General features: G+C 41.9%; 2 long non-coding RNA genes across 6 annotated transcripts in view; one reads left to right on the top strand and one right to left on the bottom strand.

The window, feature by feature from the left end:
• LOC102553022 (uncharacterized) overlaps nucleotides 1-10,524 on the bottom strand; it is a 76,821-nt gene extending 66,297 nt beyond the window's left edge. For 3 of the 4 annotated variants that reach the window (XR_005490214.2, XR_005490213.2, XR_010055622.1), the window contains exons 1-2: nucleotides 8,279-10,524; nucleotides 6,931-6,993 (exon numbers count right to left, since the gene is read on the bottom strand). This is a non-coding gene — a long non-coding RNA (uncharacterized LOC102553022). The remainder of the gene's footprint in view (nucleotides 1-6,930; nucleotides 6,994-8,278) is intronic. The other variant, XR_594699.4, reaches the window with a different exon arrangement.
• LOC102552882 (uncharacterized) overlaps nucleotides 8,466-27,253 on the top strand; it is a 91,333-nt gene continuing 72,545 nt past the window's right edge. The window contains exons 1-2 of one of the 2 annotated variants that reach the window (XR_005490216.2): nucleotides 8,466-8,527; nucleotides 10,390-10,455. This is a non-coding gene — a long non-coding RNA (uncharacterized LOC102552882). The remainder of the gene's footprint in view (nucleotides 8,528-10,389; nucleotides 10,456-27,253) is intronic. The other variant, XR_005490217.2, reaches the window with a different exon arrangement.

Genomic DNA, 27,253 nt, shown 5'->3' with positions numbered 1-27,253 from the left:
CTTCCCTCCACTCCAGTGACACCCTTCCTCCACTTGGGATCCACCTCCTAAAGTTTTCACAACCTCTCAGTCACTGTCCCACTTGTCAATCAGTCATCTTTAACCCTCCACACCCTGCAAGATACACAGGTGCTTCCCACCGGCCCGCTCTTAATCCAGTCTAAGCCCAACTGCCATTGTTACAATGGAAATCTTTTTCAGTCCCTTCCTCAAAAGCCTAGGGCATAGGAGCTGGGGGTTTCATTTGTTTCTTTCATTTTTTTCCATGCCTCATAGCAGGGGTGAACTTTGGTGAAATGCCAGTTATTATGAAACTATAGGTCAACCCATAATGCCACAGGCTCCGAAGGCTTTTGGAGCAAGCTCATGTTCATTTGCAGCTGGTGTTTTTGAATGAGTCTTCATTAACAGAACTCAGTGCTTTTTGAGTTCCTCTGCCCACTCACTGCAAACTTGGAAAGGACTGCCCAATGACAGTTTAGGCTCCCTGAGGGGGGGGGGACCACTGTGTTTCTGTCATAGTGCCATTCTGCTTAAACTTCTGACCAGAGAAGCCTGGAGTCTGAGAAAGTCACCCATAGTGGGTGCACAGCTACACATGCTCTGTGTGGTCCTCCATACATCAGATTGCAGGTGCCCTCAGACATGGCTTTGGTGGGTGGATGGGGAGTCTGCCTCAGACTTCATGTTCACACCGTCCCCAGCTCTCTCTTGAGTCTAGAGCATGGCTGAAATTTTCCCGTAAATCCTCTACCCTTTTTTATTTAAGCTGAATGTTCTTCTATTCTGGGGCTCTTACATCAGAGAAACAGTAGCAGCACAGATTACAAAAATGGCCAGTGGTTTTATGACTTCTAGCTCTCAGTCACTGTTCTCAGCCCTACGTCTATTGGCCTGGTCATTCATTCTTTATGGAGTCAACAAATACTTGCTGAGTCAAAAGCACGAGCCAAGCAGCTTGGAGTTGCTGGAAGCAGTTGAACGTGGACTACGGATACCTTCTCATGCCCCGTCAAAGGGAAAGCAGCTGGGAAACACACAGTAACTGACAAACGTAGACTTGCATTTGTAACCAGAACTGGCAGAGATCTGGGAGTAACTTCACAAGTAAGGAGGATACAATGGAAGAACTGAATTGGTGCCAGGAAAAAGAGTAAGCTTCCTCTTGATTTCTGCTTTTCTCAAGTTATCAAAATATACATATATTGAATGTATAAGCAATTAATTTATTGCTGTGTATTTTGGCATCCTTTACCTATATATAGTCTCTCCCTCGGTCTCTTACTTTTCCCCTGTGATGTTTTTAAAGAACTTAGGTAGCATTTTCTGTATATTTTTTACCATGCATCCTCCTCTTGCCCTATCTCTCTGATGTAGAATTAAAGCCTTAGTTTCATCAGAATAGGCACAGTGTCTACTCTGTTTATCATCTGGCTCAGATTAAAAAGTGATTTTCACAATCTTTTATCCATTAGCTATCTGAGCTGTATATACATAAGTATCTGTGTGTACATATATATTAAAAATTACAAATTATATATGGACAAAATTATGGTTGCTGAATTCTTTCACTCCATTTACCATTTTTAAACTGTTAAACTTTGTTCTCTCTCAGCTGTCAGTGCTGACCAGTGAATTTTTCTTATGTGTTATTGCTTGATTTTATTATGAACATAAGCATTTAGCCCATTAGGTTTTTTAAATTTGTCTTGTTTTCTGGTCCTTGGAGTTACTCTTACAGTGTCCCATACATTAAGCCTCATCACGTTGGTTCCTGAGGGTGATACGATACATACTGTAAGTGATCGTCACCTCTTTACTTTCTCAATTGACAAGAAAGTCTAGGGTCCTCTTACATTAATACATTTACTATTCCAAACTTAGAATCAAGCATGTTTTGGAGAATATTGGTTTATTTCAATTAGACCATTATATGTAGAGCTATGGTATAGGGTGCTTCTGGGCAGATTATTATTTTGCCACAGCATTTCTCATAGGCAGAGCTCAGAAATCAAGAACAGAGAAGAAAAATAATTGCCATTCACGTGTCCCTTCCAAGTCATATTATAAGGCCTCAGCTTTTATTTAACTTCTCTGATTTCATATTTACACCCCATTTCTCCTCTGATGAAACTCATGTCTCCTAATAGAGTGCTAGGCTCTAGCATGCAATCTATTTATAATTACATCAGACACGCATGGCCAGTCCTGCTTTTATGCTCATTGTGATAATTGAAAACTACTGAGGCTTCTCCACAATGCCTGTTGTCCTAAAGATAGAGTCCCTGCCTCCTCGATGTCCTGACAGAACACTACATATCTACGGCAGCTGGAATTCCACTTCTCTGGTTATGACGGCAGTTTCTCATGCACTTTAGTTCATTTTTTCCTTTTCTCAGAGGCTTTCTGAATTGCATGTTTGTAACCATGGGTGTAGAATGTAAGCAGATGACGGAAACGGAAGAGGAATCTGGGTGTCTTCCTGGTATCCGAGGCCTTCCGGTACCTGAGCTAGAAGGTTGTGATCCTGAATCACTCACCTGTGAGCTCTCAGGGCAGGGGCTGATCCTGCTGTCTTCAGGGGATGGCCTATGGCAGCAGAACTGTTTTTCTCTAAAGGGTACGGCAAGCCCTGCATTGGTCAGGATTTTTTCAATTATTGAAATCAGTTAACTTCCAACAGAAACAGAGCTAAACAAAAGGCCTTACCTCTCTTATAACCACATTGTAGATTGCATTCTTAAGAATAATAGTGAAATTCCTTAGGGGGTCTGGCTTTCATCATCTTCATGTATCTCTCTGCCCCACACCCTATGAAAGCACAGAAAAACACAAACACCCATACACACAAACACACACAGATATACACCTCCCTCACACACTCACCTACAAGTACATTCACATACTCATACAATACACACACTCATCTACACATACACACACACACACACACTCATACCTACTCTTTCATACACACACACACATACTTGCCTACTCACACACAGACACAAAGATTATATACATATGCACATTTTATACACATACATACACACAAATTCACATAAACATGCATAAACATAAACAAGTATGGTATACACACACACACACACACACACACACACAAAACAGTACTTCTGTAAGTTTATAACTGGCACCAGTTATAGGGTTATTGGGGGATCCCGTGTCTGCTTTGCCACAGGGCTCAGGCAGGACCTGGGAAGTTTGACCATGCTTACACCACAGCCATCTCCAGGTCCCTGTCAGGCTATAAGGAAGCCACAGGACATCACTTGGGAGTGGGAATGCACAGTCTGAGGCAGGGGACACAGACAGAGCTGGTTTAGCCATCCTTGGGCTTGCAAGGAGGCTGGAAGCATCGGATTTTCAGGCTCACGTGCCATTAGAAGCCATAGAAGGGCTGAGAATGGAGTTGAGTGAATTTGTGTGTATAAATATGGACATTCTTCCTTTGTTGGTAGGAGTGCAAACTTGTACAACCACTCTGAAAATCAATCTGGTGGTTTATCAGAAAATTAGAAATGGTGTTGCCTGAAGACCCACTCCAGGACATACACCCGCAAGACGCTTCATCATACTGCAAGGACGCGTGCTCCATTACGTTGACAGCAGCTTTATTTATTGTACCAAGAAACTGGAATCAACACAGACGCCCCTCAACCAAGGAACTGGTACAGAAAATGTGGTTCCTTTTCACAACAGAATACTACTCAGCTATTAGAAACAAGGACATCATGAGTTTTGCAGGCAAATGGATGGATCTCGAAAATATCATTCTGAATGCATTATCCCAGACCCAAAAGGACATGTATGGTTATGTACTCACTTATAAGTGGATGTCACCTATGAGGTAAAGGATAAACGTGCTCTGCTCCACAGACCCAAGAAACCAATACAGGAAGGAAGTGCCAAGTGAAGATGTTTGAGTCTCACTTAGAAGGGGGCATAAAATATTCACAGGAAGCAGAGAGAAGGAAGGGACTGGGGAGGGGAGGGGATAGGAAGGCGAAAGGAGGTTCAGGATGAAGGATGTGAGGAGACACAAGAGGGCCTGACCCTGTAGAAACTTGATACGCCATCGAGGGAGAATACCCAGGGGGGACTTCTACCCTCCCAGAGGAGAAGGGGAATGGGGAGAGGGACTGTGTGTGGGGGGGCTCGGTGACTGGCATGTACAGTGAATCAGTAAATAACTGGGAGAAAAATAACAGAGTCTCTGGGAAGGCACTTAAGATACTCTTTAAGCTGAAGGTTTGTGTGTGTGTGTGTGTGTGTGTGTGTGTGTGTGTGTGTGTGTGCGCGCGCGCTTGTTGTTGTTGGTGGTGGTGGTGGAGATGGAGGTGGTGGTAGTTTTTGTTTGTTTTTGTTTGTTTTTGGTTTTTTTTTTTTTGTTTTGTTTGTTTTCTGTTTGGTTCCTTCTTCCTATTTGGGATTGTATGCTGACTGGTATTTATGTTAATTTGCCACAAACTAGAATCATCTGAAAGGAGGAAACCTCAATTAAGGAAATACCTCTTTTAGATCAGGCAGTAGGCAAGCCTGCCATGCCTTTTCTTAGCCAATAATTGCTGGAGAGCCATGACCAGTGTGGGTGGGTCCAACTCTTGGCTGTGCGTCCTGAGTTCTCTAAGAGGGCAGACTGTTCAAACCATAAGGAGCAAGCCAGTGAGCAGCACCCCCGCATGACTTCAGCATCAGCTCCTGCCTCCAGGTTCCTGGCTTTGAGTTCCTTCCCCGAACATTTGGAGGTGGCCTAAAAGTTGGAAGATGAAATCAGCCCCTTTCTCCCCGAATTGTTTATCGGGGAGATGATGTTTTATCATAGTAATAGAAACCCTAATTAAGATGGAAATGCTAGTAAGTCTTGTGGCATGGATATCATCTACCTCCATGTCTTCCATTTATAAAATGGGGACTAGGACCTAGGAGCATTTACAAACCAGATCATTTTAAGAGATTTGAATTCAGTTTCAGTTCCAGAAGTATGTGGTTCTAAATTTAACTGCTCTCCCTGATATATTTCTTGTAACTAACTCAGAGACATTTATGAAGTATGTACCTCTCATCCAAAGAAGTGATCTCTTGTGTGCTTACAATGAGGCCATTTATGGGGTCCCTTTCTGCTGGAGTCCATACTCTTAGATAATAGAACTAGAGATAAAGAGTCTGAGCTTCCTCAGACAAGCTTATAAAGTGTCAAGGCAGAAACAGTAATAAGGTTAGTGCCAAAATAGACACTTTTTATAACTTTACTGACTGGTTTCGTGTGTCAACTTGACACAAGCTAGAGTTATGGAGAAAGGAGCCTCCCTTGAGGAAATGCCCCCATGAGATTCAGCTGTAAGGCATTTTCTCAATTCATGATCAAGGAGGGAGGGCCCCTTGTGGGTGGTACTATCACTGGGCTGGTAGTCTTGGGTTGTATAAGGAAGCAAGCTGAGCAAGTCAGGGGAAGCAGTAAGCAGCAAGCAGCATCCTCCATGGTCTCTGCAATCAACTTCTGTCTCCAAGTTCCTGCCCTGTGTGAGTTTCAGTCCTGACTTCTTTTAGTGATAAACAGCAATGTGGAAGTGTAAGCTGAATAAACCCTTTCATCCCCAACTTGCTTCTTGGTCATGATGTTTTGCTCAGGAATACAAACCCTGACTAAAACAATATCCTAGTTTTACATTTATTTATTTGGTTGTTTGCTTATTTTAAAGACTTTCAGTTTTAATTCATTATGGTGTGTGTGTGTGTGTGTGTGTGTGTGTGTGTGTGTGTGTGTTATGTGTACATGAGTGTAGGTGCATGAAGAGTTCAGAAGAGGGTAGTGGGTAATGGATCTCCTGGAGCTCAAGTTACAGGTGGTTGTGAGCTGTCTGACCCAGGACCTGAGAACTGAACTTGGGTCCTCTACAAAAGCAGTACTCGCTCCTACCACTTGGGTTTCTTTAAGACCAGGATACATGTAGCCCATGCTAGTCTCAAACTCATTATGGACCCAAATATAGCCTTATAATCGTACTAATTTTCCTCCCACCTTTCCCCGTATTCTAGATGGATTAACAGGCACATGCCAGCAGGCCTGGCTCATAGCTTCTCTTATTTTGCATTGTTCTAAACTCAGGTGATTCCTCTTTACTTTTGAACCGGCCTAATCTTCTTACTGTTGCCACTATTAGGTTTCTAAAAATTACAATTATCATTTCTGTGTTTCAGTTGTTTCATTGCCATTCTGGGGGAAATAATCCCTCTCAGACTTGCAGCGATATGAGAGAAAAGAAAGCAACAGGGGAGACTTGAAGGGACAGTGTGATATAAGTACAATTTCAGTGTTAACTATGACCAGTTACGCTTACGTCCCAAGGGGAAATGATGCTTAAATAATTGTCTGACACTGGAATGACATCATCTAAAACCAATATCTGATCAGGGCTGTGTCTTTTGATTTTGGTACTACTCACCCCAGAATGATAATCCACCCATTAACTTTTAAGAAGGGTCAGATGCCTTCTGTCCAGCAAATGTCTTCAGGGCTCTATTCCTAGTGTCTTATTTTTGGAAGTCTAGGTATGGAACTTGCCAATTAGTATGGCAAGAATTTTTTACTGAACTGTCCAATCTTTTTATGAACTCTAGAAAAGACAAGGGGGTCCCAGAAAGAGCCTGATATTGGGTGAAGCACAGAAGCACAGGGAGCTGTCACATGGGCCATCACTGCTATTTATCAGTGACTTGGACAGAAAACATTGACCACATTTTCAGAGGACACTGCATAAAACAGCCAAGTAGCTCCTCCTATGTGCACTGAAGTCAAATTGACCCAGGATAAATGACAGCTCCTACATCTGTCACCTACATTTCTATCTCTTCAGGCAATGTGGTTATTTTGCCAGTAGGGTCAACTAGAATTTGCTGGAAGGGACTCACCAGCTTACAACTAGGAGATTCTTCCTAGCAAAAGTAGCTTGTATTCTCCTGGATCTACGCCATCTAAAACCAAAGGAAGAAACCATGAAGGTCAAAATCCAGGCCTATTTACATATGTATGCTGAATTTTAATTTGCACAAGAATCTGACTTCCAAGTGTGATAATGGTAGTGGATGCTTGCCAAGATTCAGAGGTCCCTGGTCCACTCTGTGCCCGCCCCCCCCCCCAGATCACATCCTGGGACTATGTTCTCTTCAGGTGACCACTGACCACAGTGAGAGGCTTCTGGTTGCTATGGACTGGGAGACCCAAGACTAGCAAGGAGAGGAATCTGTAAGTCACATCCTGTGGATTCAGAATGAGAGAGATGGAGCTGTTTGGTGACAAGAAAAGAGCAACACCGGGGTTTGTAAGGTCCATGATAAGCACATCTTTTTGTGAGCATTCAGTGCTATAGTCAGAATCAATAGTCTACAGCTTCCAAGAGGGCTTAGGCTAGATCTCGTGAAGACTGATGACCTAGCACATAAAAGGCTCTGGGTTCTATCCCTGACATTAGAAAACAAATAATAAGGGAAACCATTGCTAAAACGAAATATAAAGAAAATTGAACACTGAATGTAACTTTAGCCTTGTGTAAAAGTCACAGAAGGACTCTGGCATTGTCTGTTATGTGAGAAGTACTTGGTCACTTTGAAAGATTCAGGCTTTCAAATGTATGTAAACATTCTTTTGCCTGTTTTCCCTTTGACTCACCCAGCCTCTATGCTAAGACATACCTTTTGGACTATGTTTCACACCCTTCCTTGAAGGTCCTAGTGTTGGATAGATTGCCACCATTTCTAAGATTAATTAACAGTTCTGGCCCTCCCCCCTCTTCCTTTGTTCTCTTTTTTGTACCTCCCTCAAAGTAGCCTCAGAGTATAGACTTCGAGTTGAAACTCAGTCAATGAGAAATAGCCATGTCCCCTTGCATTAGCTGAAACGTAGAAGCCATGGTGGTCAGGTGTCCTTGCTCTCTACCTTCTGCAAAGAACCAAAGTTTGCTTTGTAGCAATAATTAAATTTGTATGGTTATCATTGGTGTTTCATCCACTTCTCTCTACAACAGTTGCTTATTCTCTTCCCTTTCCCAGGTGACTTCACTAGCTTGACTCCCAGTAATCCTGTATATGAGGGTATATGGCTTAGAGTGAGATAGTATACACATAAGGCCCAGGCAGAGTACCTGATCCATGTTCATTAATTGCTGACTATGGTTTCTGTTTCTGGCAGTCATTAGACTATAGTATAGGTTAAGGGGAAAGCTCGGTTTGTAGAGTACTTGCCTGGCACAGGGGTGCATACCTGAATCTCAGCTCTTTGGAGGTGGAGTCACAAGGGCTGAGTTCAAAGTCATCTTTAGCTACATTGAACTGCAGCCCAGCCTGTACTGTATGAGGTCACAAAAGACTATAGAACACAATGGAAGTCTGGATGTTTCAAATAATTGTTGCTAGGCATTATTTTAAAAAGGTAGAAAATAAAGATTCTAGAAGGTATTGGAACATGAGGATGGCATGGCTTTATGAAGTCCATCTCTGTATCCTTCTTTAGGTAGCTGTGCTTTCCATGACGCTCGTTCCTTTCCTTGTTTCCTTGGTTTGATTGCTTGTTTTTGTTTGTTTGTTTGTTGTTTTGTTTTGTTTCTTCTTTCTTATAGTCCTTGTCCAAAGAGCCTATTTAGGCAACTGCTGGACCAGGCTTAGCAGCTTTCCCATACTATATCTATTTCAAATTACTCAAACAAACCCTGAATAGCTTTCTAATAAGCCACTACTTCATGTCCTATTAAAATGACTGACAGAGAGCCTTTAGGTATAGGTTTCTTGGCATTATCACCTCTGATCCTTGTTTTTTGCTGATTGGTCAGAACTATAATAGTGTTAGACTCTGAGTACAGCATAGATGGGTTGATGGGCAGACAGACGGATGGATGGTGGTTAGGTTAGAGGATGTCTGGATGGAAGGATGTTTGGATGGAAAGTTGTGTAGCTGAATGGAAGAATGGATGGGTGGTGGATGGATGGGAGGATAAGTGGATAAATGTGTGAGAGGGTGGGAGGAGGGTTAAATGTATGGATGTATGGATGGGTGGGTGAATGGATAGATGGGAAGATATATGAGAATGGGGACAAATGGATAGATGGACGTACAGATATATGGCTGGATAGAGAGAGGGATGGGTGGATGGGTGGATGGATGAATGGAGGAAAAGTCAGCACAGGGCTAGTGCTTCACATGCAGAACCATCGCAGCCACTTCATTCAGTACCTGCCCGCCTTTAGGATTTTTTCCAAGCTGCAGTCTTTGCTTTTACTTCCTGCAGCCAGCAGCTCTTTGCATCTTCAGGGAGCACGGATTCTCTTCAGACAAGCCCTTTAGCATGGACTTACAAAATTTTACATGGCACAGTAGAAACTCCTGCAAGCACCCCCTTTAAATAAATGGAATTACGATTTGAAAGGAGCTACCCAGGCACCAGAGCTCACAAAGAAAAACCAGGCTAATTTTGTGCTTCACTAATTCAAGATTCTTTTGCTGTGTGGTTGTGGGGGATCCAGCATGACAGATGTGTTCAGGGTTTTCATGTTTCGTTAAGAAAGAGATTTTGCACATCGGTAGTTATGTGGGAGAGAAGATATAAACTATGCTAGGACTAAATATCTAGTAGTCACACTTTTCGAATGTAAAAAGGCTGCACAACTACATTTATTTTCATTTCACGAAATGCTATAGAGGCTAATTATTGTCTTGTTAGCTCCACAGCTCTTTTAAGTTAAACTTGGAGAACTATGAGTCCATTTACTTGAATCAAGTATTAAAAAAGGATATCATTCTAAGCAGCAATTAAGACTTAAATGCCATCACTTAATTCCTCCCTGGAATGCATTTGTTTGCCATCCTATGACTGAGACGTTAAATTGGCCACATCTGGAGACAAACCAAAGACAATGCTGTATCAAACCTCATTTTCACAGGGCACATCTGCTTCCAGAGAGGGAAGAAAAAAGGCAGCCGAAGAGAAACCAAAGACCCATAACGAATGTGAGGGAGTGGGTGATAATCTGTTACCATGCAGAGCAGTGGGATGAATTTGGAGCCCACTTGTAGGTATGCCCTGATGACTCTTGACTGAGCTAAGCATTCTATAGAGAAATATAGCCCTGCCGGAACTATAGGTTGCTCTGTGCACTTTGTGAGAATCTTGTTATACCACCATTATCCTGTCCCTCTGTGACCTCCACAGCCATTCATGAGGAATGCCTTAAAGCCATGTTTATTTGACAGGAGACCGTGTGGCTATTGTGGCCAGAAGTGAGTGGATCAGGCTAGATGCTGGCTCACAGTGGCCACTTAGATTTCTCGATCAGGTTCCTGGCTTTGAGATCTAGTTCAGGTTGGTATGTTTGTTTCAGATTTGCATGTGAGAACCTTGGAGGACTTTGGGGAAGATCCGGTTGTACAAGGACTCAGAGAAGCAGGTGAGGGTGAAAGATGAAATGATCATCACAGACCCAAGAGGATTTCTTTTTTTTCTTCCATCTTTGTTAAATTGGGTATTTCTTATTTACATTTCAAATGTTATTCCCTTTCCCAGTTTCCTGTCCATCAGCCCCCTAGCCCCTCCCCCTCCCCTTCTATATGGGTGTTCTCCCCATCCACCCCTCATTATCCCCCCGCAAACAATCCCCTGCACTGGTGGTCCAGTCTTGGCAGGACCAAGGGCTTCCCCTTCCACTGGTGCCCCAACAAGGCTATTCACTGCTACCTATGGAGTTGGAACCCACGGTCAGCCCATGTACAATCTTTGGGTAGGGGTTTAGTCCCTGGAAGCTCTGGTTGGATTGCATTGTCATTCTTATGGGGTCCCAAGCCCCTTCAGCTCTTTGAGTCCTTTCTCTAATTCCTCCAACGGGGGTCCCATTCTTAGTTCAGAGGTTTGCTGCTGGCATTCACCTCTGTATTTTGACATGTTCTGGCTGTGTCTCTCAGGAGAGATCTATATCTGGTTCCTGTCAGCCTGCACTTTTTAGCTTCACCCATCTTATCTAGTTTGGTGGCTGTATATGTATGGGCCACATGTGGGGCAGGCTCTGAATGGCTATTCCTTCAGTCTCTGCACTAAACTTTGTCTCCCTATCACCTCCTATGGATACTTTTGTTCTCCTTTTAAAGAAGGAGTGAAGCATCCACATTTTGGTCATCCTTCATGAGTTTCATGTGGTCTGTGCATCTTGGGTAATTTGAGCATTTGGGCTAATATCCACTTATCAACGAGTGTATACCATATGTGTTTTTCTGTGATTGGGTTACCTCACTCAGGATGATATTTTCTAGTTCCATCCATTTGCCTATGAATTTCATGAAGTCATTGTTTTTGATAGGTGAGTAGTACTCCATTGTGTAGATGAACTACATTTTTTGTATTCATTTCTCTGTCGAGGGACATCTGGGTTCTTTCTAGCTTCTGGCTATTATAAATAAGGCTGCTATGAACATAGTGGAGCATGTGTCTTTGTTGTATGTTGAAGCATCTTTTGGGTATATGCCCAGGAGAGGTATAGCTGGGTCCTCAGGTAGTGCAATGTCCAATTTTCTGAGGAACCTCCAGATTGATTTCCAGAATGGTTGTACCAGTCTCCAATCCCACCAACAATGGAAGAGTGTTCCTCTTTCTCCACATCATCATCAGCATCTGCTGTTGCCTGAGTTTTTGATCTTAGCCATTCTGACTGGTATGAAGTGGAATCTCAGGGTTGTTTTGATTTGCATTTCCCTGTTGACTAAGGATATTGAACATTTCTGTAGGTGCTTATCAGCCATTCAATGTTCCTCCACTGTGAATTCTTTGTTTAGCTCTGTACCCCATTTTTAGTAGGGTTATTTGGCTCTCTGAGTTCTTTGTATATTTTGGATATCTATTGGAGTTATTAGGGTCAGAGCCTGGGCCCTGGCAGCCAACGATCCAGGCTAGTCCATCCATCCTTAGCAGGCCAAATAAAGAGACAAATCACAGTGTGTGATGCTTTGCATATGCTCAGCCCAGGGGGTGGCACTATTTTTAGAAGGTGTGGCTTTGTTGAAGTAGGAGTGTCATTGTGGATGTGGGTTTTAAGACCATCATCCTAGCTGCCTAGAAGCCAGTATTTTGCTAGCAGCCTTCAGATGAAGATGTAGAACTCAGCTCCCCCTGCACCATGCCTCCCTGGATGCTGCCATGTTCCCACCTTGATGATAATGGACTGAACCTCTGAACCTGTAAGCCAGCCCCAATTAAGTGTTGTCCATATAAGAGTTGCCTTCGACATGGTGTCTGTTCACAGCAGTAGCACCCTAACTAAGACATAATGAAAACCAGAGAAAGGAGATATATTGCATGTGGCTGCTTGGGGACAAGGAGCAAAGAGGCCTAGTTACCCCAAGTCCATCACTGGAGTCCTGACATAAGTTGAAGTTTTAGTAGAGGACAAGAGGCATGCATGACTGAGCAGTCTTGGTCAAGGAGTGGTCCTGCCCACTGTTGCCCCATAGTTGCCTTAGATTTCTTCCAAGTTACTCTGATTTGTCTGAACAGTGTGAAAATTCTTCCAGAGAGACAAACTCCCACTCTGGCTAGTTCAGGTTTCAGTGGAAATTTCAGCAGAAAATTCCAATTTCTCAGTTTAAAAGGGCTTAACATCTTGTCTACTAATGATTTTTCAAATTGGGAGCCCTTCTTCAGGGCTTCTGCACTAGATAGAAATAATTGGATGGGTAAACCATGACCATGGTACCATTTTGCTCTTTTACCACTATGCTATACCAGTTGGTGTTCTCTTGAGAAATGAAACACAGGAACCAGATGGCCTTGGGCCCGAAGATGAAACGACTTCCAGTAAGCAGCACGCTTCAGTGATCTCATTTCAATGCTTGATAAAATGGTCATGTCCTGCTAATAAATGGCTGTGTTTGTGCCTTTTAAACCAGTGGGAAAAATTTCTTTTCTAATTAGAGAATGGCCTATCAGTAAACCAGAAGAATTGAGTTATGTTATCTTCACATTATTAGTAAAATTAATGAGTCACTGTTTAATTTTCTATCCCTCTCTGGAATGAGTAAAGAGGCAAAAAGGCAATTCCTTTGGCCAGAGTGTCTGGAAAGACTGAATTTATATTGATGTCCCTTACAATACCACAACAACAGCATTTGGGATGAATCAATAGGGTAGGGTAAGAGCACAGGCTCTATAGAGGGTTCCCAGTATCTTGTCCTGAGGCTCTATTTTCAGTCCACTTTCCATGATTGGACAGCCTCAAGCTGAGGATGGGGTCATCTGTTACTAAAATTATGTATGGAAGTCACTCATTTAAATCCCTCTACCTTACACACACACACACACACACACACACACACACACACACACACACACACAAACACCCATTTATTCTATAACAGCTGAAAATATAAGCAAATTAAAACTCAGCAAATTTTCTCAGCTTAATCAGAGAAGTGAGATCAAAGGACAAATGGCTGGCCTCAGAATCCCAGCTTACCAAGGCTTATGCCTCCATGGGCAGGTATGGGTAAGGGATTGTTGGAGGACCAGCTTGGGTAAGTATGAGAGCTAGCATCTTGTACGGCACATAGTCACAGGGCCACTGGTGCAAGGGAATAGTTTTGCTTTCAATGGTTACACAGGAGATACTGAGCAAAAATCACCCATATTCCAGGGTAGGGAAGAAATGATCAAAAATTAGCCACTTTGTAACAAACCAGAATATTTTGCCTTCCTAGCAAGACCCACAATCTGGAGAATCTCCCTGACAGAGAATAACCAACCTAAGAGAGGGAAATACACAACTTGGGTTAGCTCTTGCTATCTTGTCCTCGCAAGAAGAGAAGGAATAGCTGAGGAGCACTAAAGACGATCACAGTCTAGGAGCAAGCCCACATCATTACCGAATCCCAACCAGCAACATCCACTGGACTCACACCTTCCTCCTCTTCCCACTGCATCATGGAAGACCCTCTTCTATTTGCACTATACCAAGATTTTAAGCAAATATGTAAAAGGAAGTTAGTAAATGAAATAAAAGGCAAAAACAAAACAAAAATCATCTTGCAAAAAAATAAGCTTCAAGGCAAGAGTCAGAGCTGCCGGAGACACTGGGATTGCTGTCTGTACAGGAATTCAGAGCCAATGTGGCTAACATGCTAAGGATGTTAAGAGAACAGCTTGAAATCTTGCAAGCATGGATGAATAGCGTGATTGGAGAAATTGAAGTTCTGAGAAGCAATCAAACACAAATGCTAAAGATCAAGGTTTTAATAGGGACAGACCATCCAAAAATGGCAGGAGGGCTAGAATAGCTATTATGTATGACTAATAGAAATTCAAAGAACAAAATCAACAGAAGTAACAGTTGAATATAATTAATATTCACCCCAAGATAATGTTGGGTACGATACCCCACATTTAGGAACAACATCAACCAGCCTAAATAAGCCCTCAAATTAATCTACATATATTTCAATTTCAGATCATCAAAAGCAAAGAAAAACATTGAGAGGGCCCAGGAGGAGAAACTTAAATACCTGACATGCAAGTGAACAAAGGGAAAAACTATATTATATAATAAAATTCTTTGTATCTGGGCAAGCAAAGGAGAGAACACTGAGATAAATGAGGTTCTGAGTAACATAGATTGTTCTACTGACTGAAGATCCTCTGCCCTGCAAAAGCACCCATGAAAAATAAAGAGATAATTCGGACAAATCAAGATAGAGCAATGTGGACCTGAGTGTGTACCCTATGGGAATTGATAAAATCCTCGGGAAGCAGAAAAGTGAGCCAGGTTAGACACACAGAAGGCAGGGAAGAACACTGCTGAGTGAATGACAGAACTCAATAGAAGAGCTATTCAGGCATGTTAACCAAGTGCCTTGCCACTGAGCTTCCTCCTTAGCCATTTGGTTCTTTATTGATAGAAGAGGTAACAGCCCCTATAAAGCAATAATTATTAACTGAAATCTACTCCAGATTTAAGTCAAGAATCCCTTTTTACCTATACAACAAGGCCAACGTTGCTCTAAGAACAAAGCCAGATAAAGTTATGGATAAAAATGGAAGTTATAGGCCACTATCTTTCATGAACACAGATGCAAATATCCTCAATAGAACAATAGAAATTAAAATATAGACATGCACAAAAAATAATTACATATCAAGATGAAGTAGAACTTACTTTAGATCTTGGAAGGCTGCTTCAACATTTAAAAATAAATATACTATAATGTACTATGTCAACAGTCTAAATATGGAAAAAAATCACAACTAAATCAACTAATATCAACTAAAAGAGAGAGACTTAACAAGGTATATAACAGCCACTCATGGAGGAAATTCTCAATAAATTAGGAATAAATAGAAACTTTCTACCAACACCTTCTACAAATGTTCCCTGGTCTCATGGGTAACATTCAAAAACTGGAATTTTCCCATCTAAGCTCAGAAGTAAATCAACAATACCTTACATATCATTGTTTGTAACATCATCTTGACATAGTCATGTGGTCAGACATGAAAAGGAAATAAAACACATATATCAGGAAGAGGAAATGAAATGAACTTTGTATATGTCATCATGACTTTATTCAGAATAAAAAAAGAATCAACAAAAGTGTCCTGGAATTAATAAGACATGATAGTAAGTATTCAGGGTACAAGGTTAACATAACACTGCTTTCTCACACACAAAGAGCAAGCCAGTAGGAACTGAAGTCAAAGATATGACACGTTTTATGTTAGTACTATGAAAATGAAATGATTACATGTAAATCTAACAAAATATGCATAATAGTTATATAAGTAAAGCTACAAACTGATTAAAAATACCAAAGCATTAACCCAGTGGATGAAGAAGAAATGGAGCATCTTCAGATAGCAAGATTTAACTTTGTAAGAATTTTGGTATGAACTACTATAATGAAGAGAGTCAATGCATTCCCAACTCAATGTCTGGGGGATATTTACAAGCACTCTGATGTTTATATGGGGAGGTAAATGACTCAGAATACTGATTCAATCTTGAAAGATGATCTGAAGTACTGACAATATTATGCCTGCGCTTACTGTAAACAACAGCCATCAAAGCCAGCAGAGTATTAGCTAAAGAAGAAATACATAAATGGAACAGAGGGCTCAGAAATGACGATGTCAGTAGTGTCCTGACTTCATTTCTGTTGCTGAGATAAAATAACCTGACTGTGACTGATGACTATTCTTAGTTGTCAAGTTGACTGTACCTGGAATTAACTAAGACCCTAATGGCTAGACACATCTGTGACCAAGTTTTCTTTATTAGACCATTTGAAGTAGAAAAACCCAGTTTTAATATGGATCTTTTGAAGTGGGACGATCCTTTAATTTAGGCCACACCTTCTGCTGGCAGCCTATATAAATGACATAGAAGAAAGAAGCTCGCACTCTTTGCTTCCTTCCTCTCACTCTTATAGCAAGTCCATTTCTTCACTGACATTACAGCCTACTTCTCTAGGATCCCAGAGTGTATGGAAGACCAACTGAGACACAGCCTCATGGACTGAACAACTACTGGATTCTTAGACCTTCTGTTGGTAGACAGACATTGTTGGACTAACTGGACCACCATTTTTGAAACATTCTAATAAATTATATATATATATATATATATATATACATATATATATATATATATATTTCTATCAGTTCTGTTCCTCTACACAACCCTGACTAATACACTGATCAAAAGCAGCTTATGAGAGAATGGGATTTATCTCATCTTATAATCTCAAATTACAGTCTATTATGGTAGGGAATCCAAGGCAAGATCTTCAGCTAGTCATACTATATCCACAGTCAAGAACAGAGAGACAGGAATGCATACAAGCTCACTTGTTTTCTTGCTCATACTCAGGTTATCCTCTCTATTTTTATCCATTTCACGATTCCCCTGCCTAGGGAATGATGCCACCTAGAGTAGCCTGAGTTTTTCCACATCTATTCATTCAACGTAGGACAACCACTCACACCTGTGCCGACATGCCTCTGAAAATAGACAATCCCTCATGAAAACTCTCTTTCCAAATGATTCTGGGTTGCAACAAGTAGACAAAGCTAACAGACATAACCATCTCTCCGATCTTTAACAAAAGAGCAAAGAAAACACAAAGAATCAAAGACACTCTTCAGCAATTGATGCTACCAAAACTGAACCTCTCAACACAACTATGTGAGACAAACCTTATACCCTTCACGAAGGATAACTCAAACTTATCATAAAACAAGATATCAAATTCTAATCTCTGAAACTCCTAGTTCAAAGGGGGAGGAAAGCTGAAATATTTGGGGAATAACAATAACTCATTAGATAAAAATCCTAAAACATGATCTTGAAAAGAGAGTTTTAATGAGGAATTGTCTTGGTTCAGTAGGCCTGTCAGAACAGCTGTGAGTGGTTGTCTGAAAAGAATAATAGATATGGAAAAACTCACCCTACTCTAGGTGGCCTCATTCCCTAGGCAGGGGAATCATAGACTGCATGGAGATGAGAAGATAAGCTGAAATAAGTGAGCTTGCATGCATTCATTTCCCTTTGTTCTTGACTGAAATGGTTGACAAGCTAGTCTCCATTGAAATTAAAAATATCTGCTCTCGAAAATATGATCATGAAATATTGAGAAAACAAACAGCAGACTGAAATAAAATACTTGCAGTGGATATAGACGGACTCTCCACCAAAATTCATCTTATTTTTTCAACTTCAGTTAATTGGAGTTCATCCTGCCAGATATTTGAGCCAAAATTCTTGGGTCAGCTTCATCCATCACTCCTTGTGTTTGAAGTCTAGGTCTCATTGGCAGGAGGTCTTCTCCCTATCTTCAGTCTGCTTAGAAAAGAGCATCATCCCCACCCCCATATCATTCTGTCTTAGCCTCCTGACATGCCTATTCACTTCTGTTTCTGAACTATTTATGATCCACCCAATGCAGTAGCTGTGTTGCTTTGTAGATATAATTCACTGTCACCTTGTTCTCTCTGCTTCAGACTCCTTGTCCATCTTCCTTTCTATGAGCATCACAGCCAAGCTATTCACTTTTATCATCTGCTGGAAGCACTACATGGCTGTCATGCATTTCCCTTAGTAATCAGCACAATCACATTCTTCAGTCCCTTCAATGCTTATGTCACAGCTCAAGGATAGGTACTCAGGCCTTCCTATTCATTTACTGCAGCACAACGTTCTGTCTGTAATACCCTGTATTCTCATGTACTTATCAGTTTCTCATACTCTCAATGTATTTGTCAAGGTTCTTCAGGGAAACAGCTAATACAAAACATATTATAAAATGGATATATTCATTTGTTTGCTCTGTCACCAAGGCCTGATCGTTCCATGGTTTCCATCCACAATCTGGAGAGCCAAGGAATTTATCAGCAGCTTAGTAACATGAGTAAAAGACTCAAAGCAAAACACCGAAGATGCCTTCCATACAGTCAACATCTGTAGGCAGGAAGCCTAAGACCCTCGCATTACTCTCACTCCTGGGAGCTTCTAGCACAAGTCAGAATCTAATGGTCAAATAACCTAGAGTCTGATGTCTGAGGCATGCAACAGGGTCAAACATAATCTCATAGAGAAAGAATGATGGGCAAAGAATGGAGAGCATTAGTTACTTTTATTGTTGCTATGACAAAATATCTAATGAAAGTGACTTAAAGAAGGAAGGGTTCATTTTGACACACAATTGGGAAATACCATTCATCATATTAAGGAAGGGATGTCAGTAAGAACTGAAGCAGCTGGCTGCATTGTTCCTATAGTCAGGAAGCAGAGAGACAGATTCAGGCTATCAGCTAATTTTTCATTCAGTTCAGGACCTCAGCCCATGGTACAGTGCCATTGACACTTATAGTGAATCTCTCCACCCCAGTTAAATAACTCTAGAAACTCTCACACACATGCTCATACATTTGCATCCATGATGATTATAAACCCCACCAAATGGTCAGGAAGATTATTCATCACAGACAATTTCTTGCTCCTCTTGCTTTTTTTTTATTCTATCCTGACCTTCAGATCGACAGACTACTATTCAAAATCCAAGTGGAGACTCCCCGCTTGACTTGCTGACCTCACACTAGTGGTAATAGCCTCACAGCATGCCCTACTACTAGTAGGATTTGCCAATCTTTTGAGTATCTTTTAAGATGGCAAGAGACTACCTTACATTATCCATCCCACCATGCATTTGTTCATAACATCATTAGCAGTCTTCACCTAGATGCATGAACTCCTCTACTATTATGCAAGAATAGTGAGAGCAGCCAGTCATCTTTTTGTAGGTTGATATATCCCAGGCACCAAGCACCACGCAGTGCTTAGCATCACGTATATCATTGATTCATTGAGAAGATACTGCTGGGTGAACCCGTTACCATGCTGACCACTAGGAGTCTCTTGGCTCGGAAGGTCTTTTCATCAATTCTGTAAGCACTCATTAAACAAGCTTCTCATAGCCAATGGGAACAGATAAGAATTTATACCAGTTATTCAAGAATGAGATAGTCCTGATTCTACCAGAACTGTAGATGATGGGGGACAGGTGTTAAAAATGAAGGATCAAGTGTCACCTCAATGGGAGAGGTCAAGGTGGGGGCCAGTCAGAATGTCATCTATATAAAGAGCAAGACAAACTCTGGTAACTATCCATTTGAGCAATTGTTAACTGATAAATACACAGACGTTGGGTATAATAATGGGTTCCGTGTGATGTTTAACAGATGTATATGCTGCATAATATTCGCATCATGATGGATGCTCAATGGATTTCTCTCCTGTCGCGCGCCCAATGTCCCGCCAGCAAGAACGACGCGCGGCAACAGGATTCTTCTGCGAGCAAGCCTTTACTGTGTTACAGCTCTTCTCAGTGTTACAGCTCTTCTCAGTGTTACAGCTCTTCTCAGTGTTACAGCTCTTCTGAACAGGGACCCCGAGCAGCAAAATCGCTCGGCTTATATAGACAGCAGTATGCTAATTATCTCTCAGGGATTGGTGGGGCTTGGATCACCCCACTACTTGTCCTCCAGGGATTGGCGGAGAATGAATCACCTCATTAGCATATTAACGGTCAACTAACACCTGGTGAATAAACCGCACATGTGCAGTACTGCTGTTCACCACTAGAGGGAGCCCTAGCAAGGGGACAAGCCTGCACATGCGCAGTAAGTCGTTTATATCCAGACAAGGCTGGATGTCGGCGCCATCTTTGTTTCGCCGCGCCGCTCTCTACATCTCCCCCTTTTTTGTTTAATAAAATGACTGGTCTAGATCTGGGTGTCACGTCAATCTTGTCATTGCTCCTGTCTTAGGTCGTTCTCATCCAAACTCGGCCTTACCCGTCATAGAGTTACCCTATCGCCACCGGGCCCCGTGTCTTAGGTTGGTCCGAGTTCGAGGAAAGTTGCCCGTCCCTGGATACAATGACTCCACATGACTGTGACAAAAATGATCTAGGGCGAACTCTTGATCTTTCAAAGAGGCCAGCCATATGTTGGGAGAAGTACCCTCTTTAATGGTGGTCATAGCCTGGTAAACAATCACTTTGTGTCTGGCATGTTCTCTTTTTAAACAGCCAATAAGCCAGAGACCTACTCCGCATCCCAGGAGGACAATAACTCCCCAGGACAAACATGCCCGCCCATTCCTTAACAAGGGAGAAAGCATTGGTAATCCATGAGGTAAAGTCTTCAACTGTGATGGGGTCCAGCCTAGTGCTATTGAGGACAGCAATCTGCATCAGCAATTGTCTTGATAGTTGCTCTGCTTTCATGGACCAGTTTCCTTTCACATAATTCGAGATTTCTTTGCTCTGTTGAAAATTCTGAGAAAAGTTAGCTCGCAAAGGAATAATGCATAAACCTCTAAGGGAGGAAACACAAGACAGCTGTGTCATATGATACAGTGCTTCAATTTGTTCTTGAACCTGATCTATCCTTTGATTGGCTAATAGAAGGCCAGATGCCAAATGGGTATTAAATTCTTCTTGTATCTCTAGTGCCACTGCAGTTCTTTCTACAATCTGATTGACAGTCTCAGCCATCTGTATTTGATTGGTCATAGCGATTGTAGCTATGGTAGCTGCAGCAGCAGACAGCACAATGGCTGAAAGTATGGCTGCCATAATTCCAAAATCTCTTTTGGCTCTCAGCAAATTAAGAATAGGAAAGCTATCTGGGTTTGCCTCCACTGGGATTGGCACAAAGGAGGGAATCTTAACCATCACTGCAGTGTCATTGGTGCCATCCCAGCATTCAGCTAAATAGCAGACTACATCAGAGCTATTACAATTTAAAGCACCATTGCTGACAAGAGGTTATTATATTGAATATTGGTCAACCTGGTATCATTTTTTCTGGTAGCTGAAACATTATACAGCACGAAGTTCTCACCCATCAACCTAGCAAAGGGGGTCAGGGACATATATGCCCCTTGCTCATTGGACAGCATCCATTGGAACCAAGGCCAGAGATTATGCTTGCCAGTCTTATTCTCAAAACAGTAGAATTGCTATGAACTGGCATGGGTACTGGCCAGGATCTGGCAATAGCCCACAGGGTGAGCGAATTAACCTGTATTACCATTCCCAGTAGTAATAGTAGGGTTCGTAGTCTCATCTTCAGGAAGAGCAGAAGACAATCTTCGAGTCAAACGCTCAGGTACCCAAATTGGATTTTCTTGATTCTGTGGAAAAACACAAATCGCTCCCCTAGATCTCAAAATCACAGGATCTGGGCCATGCCATTCATCAGTTAAGACATCCTTCCACTTTACTTCTGCATTAGTTATAGGTGTAGTAGCAGCATGGCGATCCGCAGCAGAGCGGCCATGCACATCCAAAATTAAGAAATTTAGAGTAAAAAGAGCCAAAGAAAGTTGTCCTTTTGGTGTTTGGCCGCTGGCAATTCCCTCTTTTTGTTTTTGTATAAGCTCTTTTAAGGTACGATGTACTCTTTCCACAATTCCTTGACCCTGGGGATTGTATGGTAAGCCTGCAGTATGATCGACCTGCATTGTCTGGCAAAATGCCTGAAAGAACTTTGCAGTGTAGGCAGGCCCGTTGTCTGTCTTGAGACTATCAGGCTTTCCCCAGGCTGCCCATGCCTCTAAGAAATGGCTAATGGCATTACGAGCTTTTTCACCAGTCATCAGAGTAGCGTGTATAATACCGGAACAGGTATCAACAGAAACATGAGCATATTTTAAATTTTACCAGTTTTATGTCAACTTTCTGTTATCAATGTTACATTTTTTAAACCATATCCAATAACTTAAAAGCCAATAGTCCATAACCAAGGCATGTAGAGAATATTTATACATTTAAAACCAATCAGAAAACAAAATTGAAGTGGCTACACATATCTTAGCTACAGGTGCAAGGCTCCAAGGGCTGATTGAAACTGCTTTTTTAAGAGAAGCACCTTGTCACTTGCTAAATCTCCTTGAGACCAGGAATCTAAGTAGGCACACTCAAGTTTATCTTTCTGTTTGATTCTCCTGAATAAATTTTCAGGCGGTCTACCTCTATCAAATCTGATCAGTATGACTCTGTGAGGTCTCCACAGCCTAATCACATACCTAGCAATAGCCTCAACTTGAGCCACAACAAAAGCTGCACTGACCCCATTTTTTTATCTCTGCCTTCTCTCTGTTCCTTTTATCTCCTTTTCTTTTCTTTTTTTCTTTCGAGACCTTTTCTCCCTCTGACATACTTTCTTGTTGTTCTCAAGGACCCTCTGACCTGTCCTAACGGCTCTAATGGCTTCCTCACATCATTTATCCTCTAAGCAGGCAGGGACCATTCGCCAAAGAGGTTTTGGTCTGGGCTTAAGATTGCTGTCAGTGGCTTCTCTATCCCACACAAAGAAAAAAAGAAACAAAATTACCAGCCTTGCCCACAAAGGATCCATAACTTTAGGTTTCTTCACAGTGGCTCTCCACCTAGGCCCATATCTTTCTTCCTCATATATGGCTGCCTCTTCCTCTAATTCCTCCTCCTCCGACTCTGACAACTCTTGCTCAGAGTCACTGCCAGCCAGTTCTAAGGCTTCTTTTAATGGATACAAAGTATCCTCTCCGGATGACTTGTACTTCATCCTCAGGGGTATACCTATTTTTTCCTCCAGCGGCATTTCTTCCGCCTTTTGTATCTCTTTCACTTTTGTTTTAGTAACCTTTTTCTTTTTGCGCGCTCCTAATTTCTCACTCTGCTCCATTTCTGACATGCTCTCTTGAATGTTCTGTCCTGCCTTGACTATGTCCTCACATTTTAACACAACTAGTAAGAAGACAACAGTCACTATAAAAACGAGCAACAATCCCTCCATGGCAAGACTAAATCCAAAAAGGGGCATGCCTCTCGGAGCTTGCCTTTTAATTTACCTTCTCGCAGTTCTGAATCCTCTTCAGCACACCGAAGGGTCCCCTCGGCACCGGCGATGTTGGTTCCCGGGTCTCGGCACCACTTGTCGCGCGCCCAATGTCCCGCCAGCAACGCGCGGCAACAGGATTCTTCTGCGAGCAAGCCTTTACTATGTTACAGCTCTTCTCAGTGTTACAGCTCTTCTCAGTGTTACAGCTCTTCTGAACAGGGACCCCGAGCATATATTATATAGACAGCAGTATGCTAATTATCTCTCAGGGATTGGTGGGGCTTGGATCACCCCACTACTTGTCCTCCAGGGATTGGCGGAGAATGAATCACCTCATTAGCATATTAACGGTCAACTAACACCTGGTGAATAAACCGCACATGTGCAGTACCACTGTTCACCACTAGAGGGAGCCCTAGCAAGGGGACAAGCCTGCACATGCGCAGTAAGTCGTTTATATCCAGACAAGGCTGGATGTCGGCGCCATCTTTGTTTCGCCGCACCGCTCTCTACACTCTCCTCCAACTTTATTTCTTGGTGATAAGCCTTTCAAGCCCCTTCTTTTGAGCTTTTGTAAATACGCAATGTGTAATCGTTATCTATAATCATAATGTTAGACAACTGCACACGGGTCTTCCTGCTTCTGCCTGACCGCAAGTTAGGACCCACCGATCAGCCTTCCCTTCTCCTCTCACTCTGCTGTGTCTGTCCTGTCCTCTGGAATCTCAACCTCTAGAGCCCAGTTGGGGTTTTTTTTGTTTTTTTTTGGGGGGGGGTGTTTTTTGTTTTTTTTGTTTTTGTTTTTGTTTTCTTTTTTTTATTTCCACATATGAGATTAGGTGGTTCTTGTCTTTCTGTGTCTCACATATCTTCACCTAATGAGGTCTGGTTCCATTCATCCATACAAGTAGCTTACATTGTTAGAAGTAGGTCTGGAGTGCAGAGAAAAGAACAGCACAATCCGAACTATTCCCACCAGGCAAAGGAGTTTTACTTCTACAGAAAGGTGCCTAACTTCATCAAGTCAGCAAACAGTCACACCCAATGGGGGTTTCTTTTAACTCCTACCTAATTGCTGGGGGTACAAATGTCTGTATACCCACAGACATCTAGGGAAACCAGAAATGTAAATCACACAGGGGTGTCTCCTCAGTGCGGAATATAAAATCAAATACCTGCACTCCATCCAGAAAGCTGAGAATGGATATTGTTTATGACTTGGTAATTATTTTAGCTATTTATGGTGGCAGACATCACCCTCAACCACCTTTTGCTTTAGAGGTAGACCTTATCCAAATTACCCAGAATGAGTATCCCAATTTCTCTCTCTCTCTCTCTCTCTCTCTCTCTCTCTCTCTCTCTCTCTCTTCCCCTCTCTCCTTCCTTCCCTCCCTCCCCCCCATTATCTTTAGCTTTCGTAGTCAATAAAACCTATCCTTGGAGATGTCACATCTATTTTATGTACTGCTGACCCCTATGCTGTCTTGGCTAGAGACTACATTTAATCCTAGGCCCTTTAGCTATAGCTCATGATCACATATACTTAATAAAGGAATTTCTAAGTACTCATCCCTTAAGCTTTATTGAGCACCTGGAATGAGAATAATTGTCTCCTGGAAACTTTTTTTCCAAATCATACATGTTTTAAATATGCTGACAAGGAATTGCCTGGCATTAGCCTCTCTGATGTCTGATCCAGTTGATGAAATCAATCTGAATGGAGTATTCATTCTTGTCTCTTGGTGGATCACAGTGGCCTTGACAAATGCAGGTCCCTCTCACCTAATGCCCAGGGGTTCTGTGCCTCACTCTGAATACCTAAAGCTTGGCTTCACATGCTTATGCAATAGGCTAGTTGGAAGCAACACAGCTGATAAGCAGAATACAGTGTTGTGTATAACCTTGAGTATATATTTTGGTTTCAAGAGGTGCTGATTCTGGCAGAACTTTAATTCCTGCCAAGGGCCTTCTTTACTTTCTTTTAAATGAAGCTGTGCCTTATTTAACTCTTTGGAGGAAAATGCACAATACATTTCCCACAAAATAACAGGATTTACCACTTCTCCTTTATCTAATCGTAGGTTGCTAGGCAACTTGATTGTGTTGAGATTAAATAGGGAAGTAAGTATCAGATGCCTCTTGGACATATGGACTTCACTTCTTTGGATATACACCCAGTGGTGATGTAACCTGGGCCTCAAATGGGAGCCTTGAGATAGACATAGTATAAATAGAGGTACTCAGACCCCTCTCTTCATCTAACAATCAGCTCCATTTCATTTGTAAACTTAGTGTGTGTAAGCATGCAGAATTCTGAGCTCAAGCTGATCTCTAAAGAAAAGATACAAAAGATTTGACTTACATCTATCAAAGAGTAAGATGAAGGAAAATGATAGGACCAGAAATCCCATAAGACTTTTCTCATTAAAAAATAGAATTGTTTAGCCTAAAGTCCAATGCAGAACTGTTTTAAGAACAGAGAGTAGGGACAGTAGAGGCTACGAGGGTCCCATGTCCCCTTCTCCATAGGGAAGGTTAGCCTGTCTCATCGATAAATTTACATATGTTTGGCCTTTACCACACAGCTTTCCATAGAATGTAAGACAGCCTAATAAATCCATTTTCCTTTGTCATTTGATGCTTCTAAATTTCTTTGGAAAGCAAGGAAACTGAAGCAACAGCCTTATAAACCTAAGTGTTCAGTAGCAGTGCAATCAATGGAGCATACAGTTATCCAGGTCTAGTCCTGGACTTCCTAGTTCCCCATCCCTCTGATCTTTCTCCTGTAGTTTGTCTCCTTGACTTTGCAAGTTGCTGCAGATGAGAGACAGGTCTGTCCTCATGACCTGGAAATCTGACATGACTGACTGGCTACCTAGTAATGCCTGTATCATAAATTTTATTTTACATTTTTGTAGAACCTCCATATTGATTTGCATAATTTATCATGAATTTACCAGTTTATCATGAAAAGTAATCTAAATAGATTAAAAAAAGAGGGGGATTGGAGGAAAGGGAGGGAGGGAGGAAGGAAGATTAAAGTATGAGGAAAGGCTATCATAAATTCTGTGGTAACTAAGGCCAGGCTCCTGTGTTTTCATCACTTTCAAAGTGGAGACACAAGATTACAAGTTCAAGGTCAGTCTTAGTCACCTAGAAGATGCATCCTACAACAGACAAAAAACACAACAAACAAACAAACAAAAAAACAACCCAGTGCATTTAAAGCCTTGATTAAAAATTCCAGAACATTGTGGGGAAGATTCCAGCAGATATGTGGAGACAGAATCTGTATCTTTAAGCATCATTCAAAATTACATAATTTTTTTCCTGTGTGCTCCATCACACTCTGCAGCCCAGATGGCACCCACCTTGGTAGATTCTGCAGTTATTGTGGTCACAGTTGATGCAGCACTCACATGCTGACATGTGGAGGGCAATAAGGTGGCAGTTCTTGATCCCCAATTTGTCAAACATTCACATGCAATCTGGTCCTAACATCTGTTATAATTGATCCCAAAGGAGAGGCCACTTATGTTCCCACATACCAAAGCAATCTGCATGTGGGATATTTTCTCCTTTTCTTTGAAGTCCCTCACCCAGCTCTATTCTTCTAGTCTCATCATGCTCCTGTCCGTGAATCCTGCCATCTTCTAATTCTTGTCCCTCTCCATATGACTTTGTCACCTAATTCCCTGGTCATATCATTATCATTATCAGCATCAGCAGCATCAGCATCACTACCACCAGCAGCAGCAGCAGTAGCAGCATCTAATCACCATCCACAGTCCTCTTTGTCCACAGCAATGTTATTTCTCAGCTCTGATGAA

This window comes from Rattus norvegicus, chromosome 10 (genome assembly GCF_036323735.1).
Source record: "Rattus norvegicus strain BN/NHsdMcwi chromosome 10, GRCr8, whole genome shotgun sequence".
Taxonomy (NCBI): domain Eukaryota; kingdom Metazoa; phylum Chordata; class Mammalia; order Rodentia; family Muridae; genus Rattus; species Rattus norvegicus.
This window is presented reverse-complemented; position numbering and strand designations above follow the sequence as displayed.